The sequence below is a fragment of the Peromyscus maniculatus genome, chromosome 7, assembly GCF_049852395.1.
Source record: "Peromyscus maniculatus bairdii isolate BWxNUB_F1_BW_parent chromosome 7, HU_Pman_BW_mat_3.1, whole genome shotgun sequence".
NCBI classification, from domain to species: Eukaryota; Metazoa; Chordata; class Mammalia; order Rodentia; family Cricetidae; genus Peromyscus; species Peromyscus maniculatus.
This window is the reverse complement of record NC_134858.1, coordinates 9,155,123-9,167,361: the sequence shown is the minus strand read 5'-3', so window position 1 is coordinate 9,167,361 and position 12,239 is coordinate 9,155,123. Positions and strand designations below refer to the sequence as shown.

The 12,239-nt window shown below is 39.2% G+C and overlaps 1 pseudogene; it reads left to right on the top strand.

Annotated features, from left to right (window-relative positions):
- The first annotated feature begins 3,639 nt into the window (after window positions 1-3,639).
- LOC143274165 (phospholipid-transporting ATPase IF-like) lies at window positions 3,640-8,822 on the top strand (annotated as a pseudogene).
- The last annotated feature ends 3,417 nt before the right edge of the window (window positions 8,823-12,239 follow it).

The following is a 12,239-nucleotide window of genomic DNA, read 5'->3' as shown; positions in this document are numbered from 1 at the left end:
CTTTCTGATGTCCATCTTTATTTTATCTTCTTTAAGGAGAGTATAAATAACTTTCCATGAAGCAAATTGCTATTCTTAAATTTTTCTTAAAGGCATATACTTTATTTCAAACCTTTTGAAAAACTTCTCCAGTTGAATCAGGTCTAAGCGCCAACATTCCATTCCCACCTCCTTCTCAGATATATCTTTACACATGTTTTAGAAATCTACAGTCCTGTCACCTGTCTGGAAAACTTACAGTTGCCCCCCATGTTGACACAAAAATTTTTGTTCAATCTGTTATATTTAAATTGCTTATGTGATATGTGCAAATGAGCACTTGGTTTATAACATGCAAATTTTAAATCAAGAAGCCAAAGAGAAACATCAAAATTAACTGATGGTATGTGAGCCTTTAGGTAGAAAAAGATACAAATTTTGCTTTATCCATCATGGAGATGCTCTGTGAATAGAATTTCATGTCTCCACAGCTTTTTCAACCTTTCCCCAGTTTCCTTTACCTGGAATAAGAATCTAGTACCTACTCACCTGTATGGCATCAAGTCACATTCTGCTAGGGGAGCCACATATCCTTCCACAACATCCCCTGGTACATTATCTGATTTCAGTTTGTCATGAACAATTAGCCAAGGCTTGTATCAAAATTAATCTCTTGTTGCTCGATAAGAAGTGAACTTCTTTGGAGTGAGACTAAAATTCCTATCTATAAGCACATGGCCTGAGATTGGTTACCTTCTTGAGAATGCTCAAATGCTTAATAGTTCATAATTTCAAGCTAAGACCGAGAATGCACATTTTAATACAAGAGAATACTATGATATCTCAAGATAAGATTTGGTGCTAGGCTTAATACTTGTCTGTTGCTGGTGTCACCCATAAGTCCTGAGCTATGTTCATGTGCTCTCATGGGGGACAATGCCAACTTAGCACATCAGAGACAGCAGAATTCTTTCAACTTGTCAACATGCACACCAGTTGAAAATCCTGTTGGGTGGGGGTTCTTAGATGCTCAGATACAAGTTTCTTTTGCAGAATAGAGTGAAAGAACAGGGAAGAAAAACAGGCAAAATAAATAAAAATGTTCTTCATCAACACTGAGGTTGTTTTTTGTTTGCTTGTTTTTTGTTGTTGATTAATATGCCAGATAGATCAGGATTCTTCCTCTAGTTTGTCAGGAAAAGAGCCCACCATTGAACTTCTGACATCTGCAATCCTGTAGGGAGGTATCTGGTGCCTAGTTCTGTGATCTTTGTTTTATAGCTCTGTCATCTTTGTTCTATTGCTCTGTTCTAGTCAATGTTCTATTGCTGTGAAGAGAAACCATGACCATGGTGCTTCTTATAAACAAAAACATTTAGGGCTGGCTTACAGTTTCGGAGGTTATTACATTATTGTCATGGCAGGATGTATCACAGTGGTGTATACACAGACTTGGCGCTGGAGAAGAACCTGAGAGTTAGTTCTATATCTTGGTTCACAGGCAGCAAAGGCAACTCTGTGCCAGATTGGGCATGACTTGAACACAGGAGACCTCAAAGCCCATCCCCACAGTGACATATGTCCTCTGACAAGGCCACACCTACTCCAATAAAGCCACACCTATTAATAGTGTCACTCCCTATGGGTGTCATTTTCTTTCAAACCACCGCAAGCTCCTATTTTATGGGAGGAGCATTGTCCACTGATTTAAAAAGGGGGGGGGGAGGAAGACAAAAACAGAAGAAAGGAAAAAACGAAAGAAAGAAGTTAGCTCCCCCTTTCACATCAAACATGTGCTACTATCCTTTGCAGTTTCAGTCTTCGTAAGATTGTGAGATAGGTTTCCATGGAGCTTTTTACATACCCTTCCTGTAGGTTAACCCTCTCTCTACCTCACTGCCTTTTCCCATATACCAATGCTGTCCCTCATTAAGCCAATGCTTAATTTCTTATATGTTCAACTAAAGAAAGGCAATAAATTCAGAAAGTGGGTGTCACATAGTTCAACACAGGAGGACTCTGAGTCTCGGCAAATCCAGAGGGAAGAGCAGAAGAGTGAATAGGCAATGATCTACCAAGTGCCTGGTAGCACACGAGCTAAAAAAAGAGCATTTTAAAGAGAATTTTGATCAAAAGGAACAAAATATCTATAACCTCTCAATCCAAGGATGATATTGAGCTGGGGTTTTCCTTTCTTCCCTAAAGTACAAGAGAAAACACTGCTTCTGTGGCTGTGCAAAACAACCTTGTTATTTTGTGTGGATTACTAAGCCTCAGCATAGCTTTATAAACTTGGCACTTTTGCTATCTTCAGTTTTAAAATGAGTATATTCTTGAATATCTATGACTATATATCATTATATATAATATATGGTATAGCTCTGAATAATACTGAAAAGTAAAAACATAAATAAGCTGAGATGTCTATTTAGTGTACAATTATGAAATTTCTGGGATTAAGGCTGCGAAGTGTTTCTGCACAAGGAGGACATGAATTTAAAGAAACACACATCTTTTTCTGTCCATACTGAGTAGTGGTATTTGCTCTGCCCATGACCTTGGGCTATAGGGCCTGGAGGAGGTGGTACTTCTTGCTGTTGTCCATGACCTCTTAAAAGGTAAGGGAGAAGGGTCAGGAGCCCCTTCTCCCTGCTGCCTGCTGCCTGGTGTGTTCCAACTGTCAGGTGGATTCACTGCTGGTCAGATCTGAAGATGACTTCAGCTGTCTACTCTGGTCAGTACTCATGAGTGTATTTCCTCAGTTTACCTTAATAAATTTCCCTAATACTTCTTAGCCAGACTCCCACGGATTTATCACATTATCTGGTGCCCAACAGGGAACACAAACCTCTTGTTGGCCACAAGAATATATTATAGAGATTCAGCTGTGCATTAAAACTATACTTTGGCCAGCCAAGGGTCTGTGAAAAGGCAAGCAATTTATTATGAAATATTTGGTGTTATCCAGCTTTTAATATTTTAGCTGTCTTCTGTTATGAAATTCTTGTGTGCCCAAATACTTCCAAACCATTTTGGCAAACGGCTAAGCTTTTCAGACACTGTTCCACTAGGTCCTAACTCCCTTGCTGAGCCTAGGAGACAAGCAAGCTCCTAGATGGATGCATAGCTTTGTTTCTTGTGCAAATGAAGCTCAGACCAGCCCCCTTCCCTCAGGCTAGGGGCGTGGCAGAGAGTTTGAGGACAATAGGGCTTTTTGCATAACCTGGTGCTGTAAGGACTGGAGTGGAATTCCAGAGACACAGAACAGCAAGGCCCAAGAGAAGAGAAGAAGACAGAGGTTCAGTAGAGGGTAAAGCAGATCTCTTGTAGAGTTTATCAGAGCCAGGGGTAAGGAGCCAGGAAGGATAGATGGAAGACAAAGGGACTGAGGAGGAAGATCAGGTCAAAAGGATAAGAGCTTACTAAAACTACGAGGACAGGATAACTGGGCACAGAGAGGAGTTGAATGTGAGGACAGGGCTGAAACTGTGTAGATAGAATTGACTTAGAAGAATAAAGTGAATGGACTAAAGAACTCAGTGTGCTTAGATTCATTTGATATCCCTCAGATTAGTATCGTTAGCCACTTGTAGCATCTGTTCTGGACTCTGATAGAAATCTCCTTAAGGTAGGCACTTGGAAGAAATTTGTCACAAACCCATGACTGTGCAATCGGACTCAGCATCCTTCTCTACCCTCCGCCACTGTGCCCCGGGTCTGGAGGGCAGTCAGGACTTCTGCAAGAGACAGGGCAGGCAAAACTGGGTTCTGCAGCAGCTGGGTTTCGACCCACCACATCAAAGTGACACAAGAACTATTTACATTGCCAACAAATTTCCTCAGAATGGCCTGTATATACCTCAGAAATTTATAGGTAACCGAATCATTTCATCTAAATATACTGTATGGAATTTTGTTCCAAAAAATGTACTTGAACAAGTATATTCAGTAGAGTGGTAAACTTTTATTGTTATACTTTTGTTTCAGCTTATGATTGATACATTTACCAGTCCATTTACCAGTGGACTTCCATTATTCTTTGTAAAAGAAAACAGTAACAGCCATAAAACAGAGATATGAAGACTGGTTACACCATAACTCAGATAATGAAGTAAATGGAGCTCTTGTTTATGTAGTTAAAAGTGGTGGCCTTGTAAAAACTAGATCAAAAGACATTCATGTGGGGGATATTGTCCATGTAGCCAAAGATGAAATCTTCCCTGAAGATTTGGTGCTTCTGTTCTCAGATCGCCTTGATGGTTCATGTCATGTTACAATAGCTAATTAGGCTGGAGAGACGAACCTGAAGACATGTGTCAGTTCCACAAACAGTATTACAAACAGTTGCCAACTTGGACAGTCTCCTAGCTGTGATATAATGCCAGCAGCCAGAAGTAGACTTAAACAGATTTATGGGACAAATTTAATAACTCAACAAATGGGAGAAATTGTAAGACCTCTGGGACCAGATAGTCTCCTGCTTCGTGGAGCCAGATTAAAAAAATACAAAAGGAAATTTTGGTGTGGCTGTGTACACCAGAATGGAAACTAAGATGGTGTTAGATTACCAGAGCAAATCACAAAAACGATCTGCAGTAGAAAAATCAATGAACACATTTTCAATAATTTATCTAATGATCCTTAATTGTGAGGCCATCATCTTGAAATATACCTGGCAAACTGAAGAAAAATGGGATGAACCTTGGTATAACCAAAAAACATAAAATCAACGAAAGACCGGTAAAAATCTGAGATTTATTTCTGATTTCCTTGCTGTTTTGGTGCTCTACTCTTTCATCATTCCAATTTCTCTGTATGCGACAGTTGAAATGCAGAAATTTCTTGGATCATTTTTTGTTGGCTGGGATCTTGATCTGTATCTTGAAGAGTTAGATCAGAAAGCTCAAGTCAATACTTCTAACCCGAGCTTGGACAGGGGGAATATGTGTTTATGGATAAAACTGGAATTCTGACAGAAAATGCAGTTTCAAGGCTGTTCAATTAATGGCGTGAAATACCAAGAAATCAATGGTAGACTTGTACCAGAAGGACCAACCCCAGACTCCACAGGAGGAAGCTTGTCTTACCTTGGTAGTTTACCCCATCTCAACAACTCAGTACATGTCACAGCCAGTTCTTCCTTTAGAACCAGTCCTGAAAGTGAGACTGAACTAATCAAAGAACATGACCTCTTCTTTAAGTAGTCAGTCTTTGCCATACTGTGCAGATCAGCAATGTTCAAACTGATGGCATTGGTGATGGTCCCTGGCAGTCCAGCCTAGCACCTACAAGCTGGATTACTGTGCATCTTCACCAGATGAAAAGGCTCTAGTGGAAGCTTCAGCAAGAGCTGGTATTATATTTATAGGCATTTCCTGAGAAACTAAAGTACTTGGAAGACTGGGAGGGTACAAATTGCTTCATATTCTGGAATTTGATTCAGATCGTAGGAGAATGTGTGTAATTGTTAAGTCATCTTCAAATGAGAAGCTTTTATTTGCTAAAGGAGCAGAATCTTCAATTCTCCCTAAATGTATAGGTGGAGAAAGCAGCAAAACCCAGAATTCATGTAGATGAATTTGCTTTGAAAGCACTGTGGACACTATGTATAGCTTATAGACAGCTTACAACAATATAAATATAGATATAGATATAGGTATAGGTATAGGTATAGGTATAGGTATAGGTATAGGTATAGATAGATATAGATATAGATATAGATGATATAGATATAGATGATATAGATATAGATGATATAGATATAGATATAGTAGATATAGATATAGTAGATATAGACATAGACATAGACATAGACATAGACATAGACATAGACATAGACATAGACATAGACATAGACATAGATAGGCACCTGTTTGAGACCAGGACTGCCTTGCAGCAATGGGAAGAGAAATTGGCTGATGTCTTCCAGTACATTAAGAAGGACCTGATATTACTAGGAGCAAATCCACCTGGCAATTTGACCACACCAGACAGCAAGGAGAAGGGATTTGTGACCCTTCTCCCTTACCTTTTAAGAGGTTGCGTACAACAGCAAGAAGCACCTCCTCCTTTGGGCACTGTAGCCCAAGGTCATCATGGGCAAATACCACTACAATACTGGAAAGACAATAGACAGTTTTATGTTTCAGATAGGACTTCTCTAAGGCTATCTGGTAACTAGACACATGCTTTGATCAGGCACCTGGCTGTACAAATGATTTAATTTCCTAGATATGACAAAATTCACTGGTTCAAATCATAGTATCTAATTTAGTGAATGGATAAGTGATACATAGAAGAGGGGATCTTTTTTTTTTTTTTTTTGAGACAGGGTTTCTCCGTAGCTTTGCGCCTTTCCTGGATCTCGCTCTGTAGACCAGGCTGGCCTCGAACTCACAAACATCAGCCTGCCTCTGCCTCCCAAGTGCTGGGATTAAAGGCATGTACCACCACTGCCCAGCTGAGAAGAGGGGATCTTTACATGTTTGTGTTGTGTGGGTCTCATCCCTTTGTGTGAAGGTCAAGAACTAACACATTGTTCTAATGCTAACACAAGTCTGTCCCTGGCCAGTTCTGTAGTTTCCTACTTGAGGAAAGGGTAACTATATTGGCAATGAGCAAGTCTTCAGAACCGGTCTGAATTGAGTGGACATCATTGTTTCTGTCATAGCACTTTAGCCCACTGTCTAAAGCTGGATTCACCAAGACTCTGAATATCAGTTTAAATGACCCAATGGCTTGTGCATTTCACAGATGATAGTCACACATGATATTGTATCCAGACTCTGACAGAATTTAGAACAATTTGATGACTTGTTTCATGTTGTTTAATTCATTATTTAATTTTTTATAAGATGATGCTAGTGACATGCTTCTATCCAGGCCTCTGCTGAATTATTTAGACAGCAATGTCTGAATTTAGAACATCTTTGGAATTGTGTACTTCCCTGCCTTGTATCCACCACCAGTGGGAGGGGAAGGGAAGACAGAAGTTGAAAAGAAGCCTGGTATCATGTAAAACAGCTGGAAAGTCATTTCTTTGCATCCATTGGATGGTGCAGAGGATACAGATGAGAAATTGAAGCCTCTGTCTTGAGAGTCCTTGGAGAGTCATCATCATTCATAGAATGTTGTCTGAAAAGGGGCCGGAGAACTAGAAGAACATCCCAGAAGTGATAGTCAAACGCTGAAGAGAAGAAGCAGTATTCCTACACCCACTACGAGTGCGTAAGTCTGAGACACTGGGGTGATCAGAACATGGCTTCCTGGGGCTCATAGCACAGGTAGGATTAGGCCAACTGTTAGATGTGGACTAAGTGTAGCCCACGGTCTGAGTCCATCCTATGTTTGACACAATGAGATGGCTTTCCAAACTTTGCAAATTGGTACCACTTTGGTGGCTTTCTTATAAGATAATAAGAAAGAAATAGTTGTATCATCCAGCGAGAGAAATAGGAGGTTGAATATTTTCTGAATCAAGATCCAATGCATGGCTAGCCTGTGGAGGTGGAGGTGATGTTTTAGAACACAAGAAAATCCAATAAGACATGGCTGATTTTCATTTGCATTTACTTCCATGCTAATATACTGTAGCTAGAGGAAAGATTTTGATAATGTTGAATAGCATTTATTTTAAGGTACAAGAGTATATGCACATTCATACAATACATACATATACACATTTACATATACACACACGTGCACAACACACACACGTTCATACACATATATCTACACATATATATACATACATGTACACAGATACATGTATATGCTTATATGTATACATTATACTCATACATGCATACATAAATACACATACCATGTACACACAAATGTACATACATACCCATATATACATATTCATGTACATATATACACATATGCATCTATACATTTGCACACATGCATATACACACTTACACACATGTACATACATGTATAGATAGAGATACATGTACACTTATACTCACATGTACACACATGCACATTTGACTTCACAGAACAATTCTGTAGACAAACATCATTATTCCTAGGCTGTTTAGAAGGAAAGTTTAACCACATACCGAACTGTACCCTCATGGATACACAGTAGCAATTCTAGGTGTATAACATTAAAGAGAAAGGATAATCATGTGTGGAATTCCAAGAAAGTTGGTTGACTTTAATGTAATAAACATACCGTTCCTCTTAAAATGCACTTTCCAGAGTGTGCTTTCATTCCTCATTTTCTAAAGCACTTGTTTGGGGGAGTGCTTCCTGTCTTCATGTCTTAGCGTGGTTACCGCAGTCTGCGCCCTCTGGTTTTCCACATCTACATGCTCCAAATGTCCCTAGGGTGCTGCTCTAATGCCTTTGTTTCTGTAACGTTTTCACTCTTTCTCACAGGCAAGCTGCATGCTGGACATTTTACCTTTGTCAGTGTGTCCTCTGCTTTTACTTTAAAAGGATTTCTGCACACTGAGTGTGTAGCATGCTCTAATAGTTACCAAGCTGAGTTAAATTGCATTGTTGTGTGTTCTAAGACATTAATGATGTTAAAAAAAAAAAAAGGACAGCGATATGGGCATTGGTCTGAACTCCAGTTTAAATGTATCTTTATACCAGTCATGTAACCTTATAAGATCTATTTTAACATAGCTCAGGTCCTGAAGATTAAAAGATTGACAACGTAAATTCTGTTATCTCTCGTCAGAGAGGGATTATTAATATTTGGTGTCTTCTGGAAGCAGCTGGGCGTGGTCACACAGGCAGCTGACTGTGACAGGCTGACAACAGTTCTGAAAGATGGTCAGCATCTCTTCATGACCCGCAGACTGAGCCCCGCCTTACCGCTGCTGTGAATCTGAAGCTTCTGGCTCCGAAGGACTCAGTCCCGAGCTCTGGCCTCTCCAGTCTCCTCTGCTGTCATAACAGCCCCTTCCTTCAAAGGACAATTTTTTCAAATGTTTATTTCAATGCTTATTCTCCAACCAACTCCTCAAAGGGCTCAGCTGTTTCACTCAGAAATTAGGAAACAGGAACACAGAAGGGCACTTTAAAGATACTTCATTTCATGGTGTCACATTGTAAAAAGCCCTGAAAGCCTCGTCTATGAGCTATGAAGACATCAAGTTTGACTTTACAGTTATTCCAGGCATAGCCATTTGATAGATTAAAAGATATCAAATTGACATCTGCTGCTTCGGGGAAGCAATGAGGACACAGTAGGCATGTATTGAAAAGGGAAATTGGACTTTGGGGCCTTGAAAATAAGGTCCAGGAACATTAACGGCCACGTTTGTGATTGACTATATTTATAGATGTAGAATAATAACACTATGATTGTTTCCTATGAAGCAAAATGCTGCTTTACAGTAACAATATCGTAGTCAACTTGAATGCCCTGGCATATTTAGAAACACACACACACACACACACACACACACACACACACACACTATATGCAAAATACAACAAGTTAAAGATTGATGACAGTTCTAAGTACATGGAAGAGTAAGTGAACGATGCAAAAGTCTGGGTATTTCCCATGAACATTCTGATTGATGTTTCCTTTTCATTTTTTTTAAACTCTAAAAACAAGGGTAGACTTTTTACTGTTTTTTTTTTTCTAGAATTCAGATATTTCCTACTAATATTCAATTAGATTTGTTGACCTGTATGTAAACATTCCTTCGAAGGCTAAGGGGCTAGCTGACACATTTGCCTTTGAAACTCAACAGTCTGTTAGGTGATTTTCTTAACACATGTCTTAATTTATTTGTTTAGATATTATATAAAAATATCTGAAGCTGGTCAGTTTAAAACTATGAAATTTATTTAATTTCCATTATGAAACCTGGGAAGTCCAAGATGAAGGAGCTGGCAGGCTGAGGTAAATGATGCAGTGTACACACTGCAGAGGAGAAGTAATACAGAACCACATGGTGGGAGGGCACATGGCAAGCTGCTGAGCACTACAGTAGGCCTCCTTCGTGGGCATCTTGAGACCAGTCATGATGGAGGCAGCCTCAGGGTACTGGTGAAATTATTATGGCCACTCCACATAGTTAAAAGGATATTTATTTAATGGCATAACTCACAAATTAAGGGATAGGTAGGTCGCAGGGTCTGGGGAAGGTGTATCACAATCCAGTGGTGTTCTCTGGAGCTCTGCTCAGCCCACCTCCACCGTTCAGGGTCCCGGCACAGAGAGAGCGCTCACCCATCCAGCTCTCGGGTCTCCAGATGCCTCCCCTGGCCCCGCCTCATAGGCGTGGTGTGACAGTTGCCAGAGTCTCAATGGGGGTTGGAACTTCCAGATCCAAGCTGGAATGGCTACCTACTACATCTCCCCCTTTTTGTCTAACTAAGAAGGTTCTAAACTAATACAAGACTATATACAAAGGAATGGTTATCAAATATTGTCCAGAAATAATGAGGGATAATGACCTAGATAAGATGGAACTACAACCAATGCAAACAATATCAAGCAAGAAACACCTACTAAAATCCAGAGAAGGATAGAGCACAGGTAAATGGCATGTTATAAAGATCATTCCAAAAGGTGTCCTATCCTAAAGAACCTGAATCTAATACTTAATATGTTCTATCTAAGATATTATATATATTAAGTTGTAACTATAAAAAGAAGTCAATTATATAATAGAGACTGTTGATAATATGCATATATTTTTGTATAAGTTTAAAGGAGATCATCATGCTCATTCTTTTTAAAATATGTATTCCATTTTATTTAATCTGTCTGTGCCCCAAAATATGGTGTTTATGTGCAAGTGTATATGCGTGTATGAACACATGTGTGTCACTGAATACATGTCAAGGTAAGAGGAGAACTTGAAGGAATTGGTTCTATTTATGCCATGTGAGTCTCAGGGCTTGAGCTCAGGTAGGCAGGATTGTCATCAGGCATCTTTAACTGCTGAGCCATCTCAAGGAATCATCATGCTTATTTTTTTAAGTGTGTACCAGACATAGACCAATAACAGAAGAAGTTAGTAAGTAGAATCTTAATTAGAAAGTTTTCCCAAGTCTGGAATGTGAAAAAGAAGTCTATAGTCTAAGAAATGACTGATTTCCATAAGGAGAAGATGGAAAAACAGGCTGGAGGCAGATGGTAAAGTCTGCAGTCATGGCCACAGCCAGTGTAGAGTGCAGGGCACCATTTCTGAGAATCTCATTGGAAGATGAGTGGAATCTAGCCATAGACCTTGGGGGCACTTGGGAAAAAGATCCTTTTGATCACTTTTTATTTTAAACTGTAGACATGAGACTTAAGAATGGTTTAAAAAAAAGATGAAGTATTATTATATAAACATTATGTTCTATGACAAATAAAAAGGATGCTGCTAAAACAATCATTGATCCTGTGCTGGACATATATGTCAGTCAGAGGACACTTGATAATGAGGGTAGAATTCAAGGTTGGCCTGGAAACTGATATAATTATAAAGACAGCCATTAATAGCTATTTATAAATTTATAGGAATCTGCCAGAAGGCAGGTGCTAAATGACAAACAAAAAGTCTGATTTATTTGTTAGTATTTTTTTTTTCTGGAGGAAGGAATGATTGCGAATTATGTTACCTTAAAGTGTTATAGAATATTCCTTTACACTGTGTGAAGATGTGTCACTGTGATTGATTTAATAAAAAACTAAATGGCCAGTAGCTAGGCAGGAGGTATAGCCGGGACTTCTGGACATAGAGAGAGAGCTCTGGGAAGAAGAAAGGCAGGGTCACCAGTGAGATATAGAGAGAAAGCAAGACATGCAGGAGTAGAGGTAAGAGCCACGAGTCACATGACTACACATAGATGAATAGAAATGGGTTCATTGAGTTAGAAGAGCTAGAGGAACAAGCCTAAGCCATAGGCCAAGATTTCCATAATGAATGATAAATATCCTTGTCATTTTTTTTTTTTTGTGAGCTGGCAGCCCAAAGAAAAACCCATCTACATCAAACTATCTTATGTTTCCTTTTTTGTTTGTTTGTAAAAGGATTGAACAAATAAAAACATTGTGGTGGCTGAGCAGAGGATCATTCACCTGATTGGAAAGTTACTTTACCCCTAGCTAGCCCTGGCAGTCCTTAAAAATATATAATGGTTTATAACATTCATTACTGTTGGGGAAGGAACCTTTGTTGAACATAAAATATAAGAATGAAAATAATTCTTTTTCCATAAATATTCAGTGATTCAAAGATTTCCGAAGATAAATCAACACTCGATGATTGTATTCAAAGATGGTTCCATGAAGT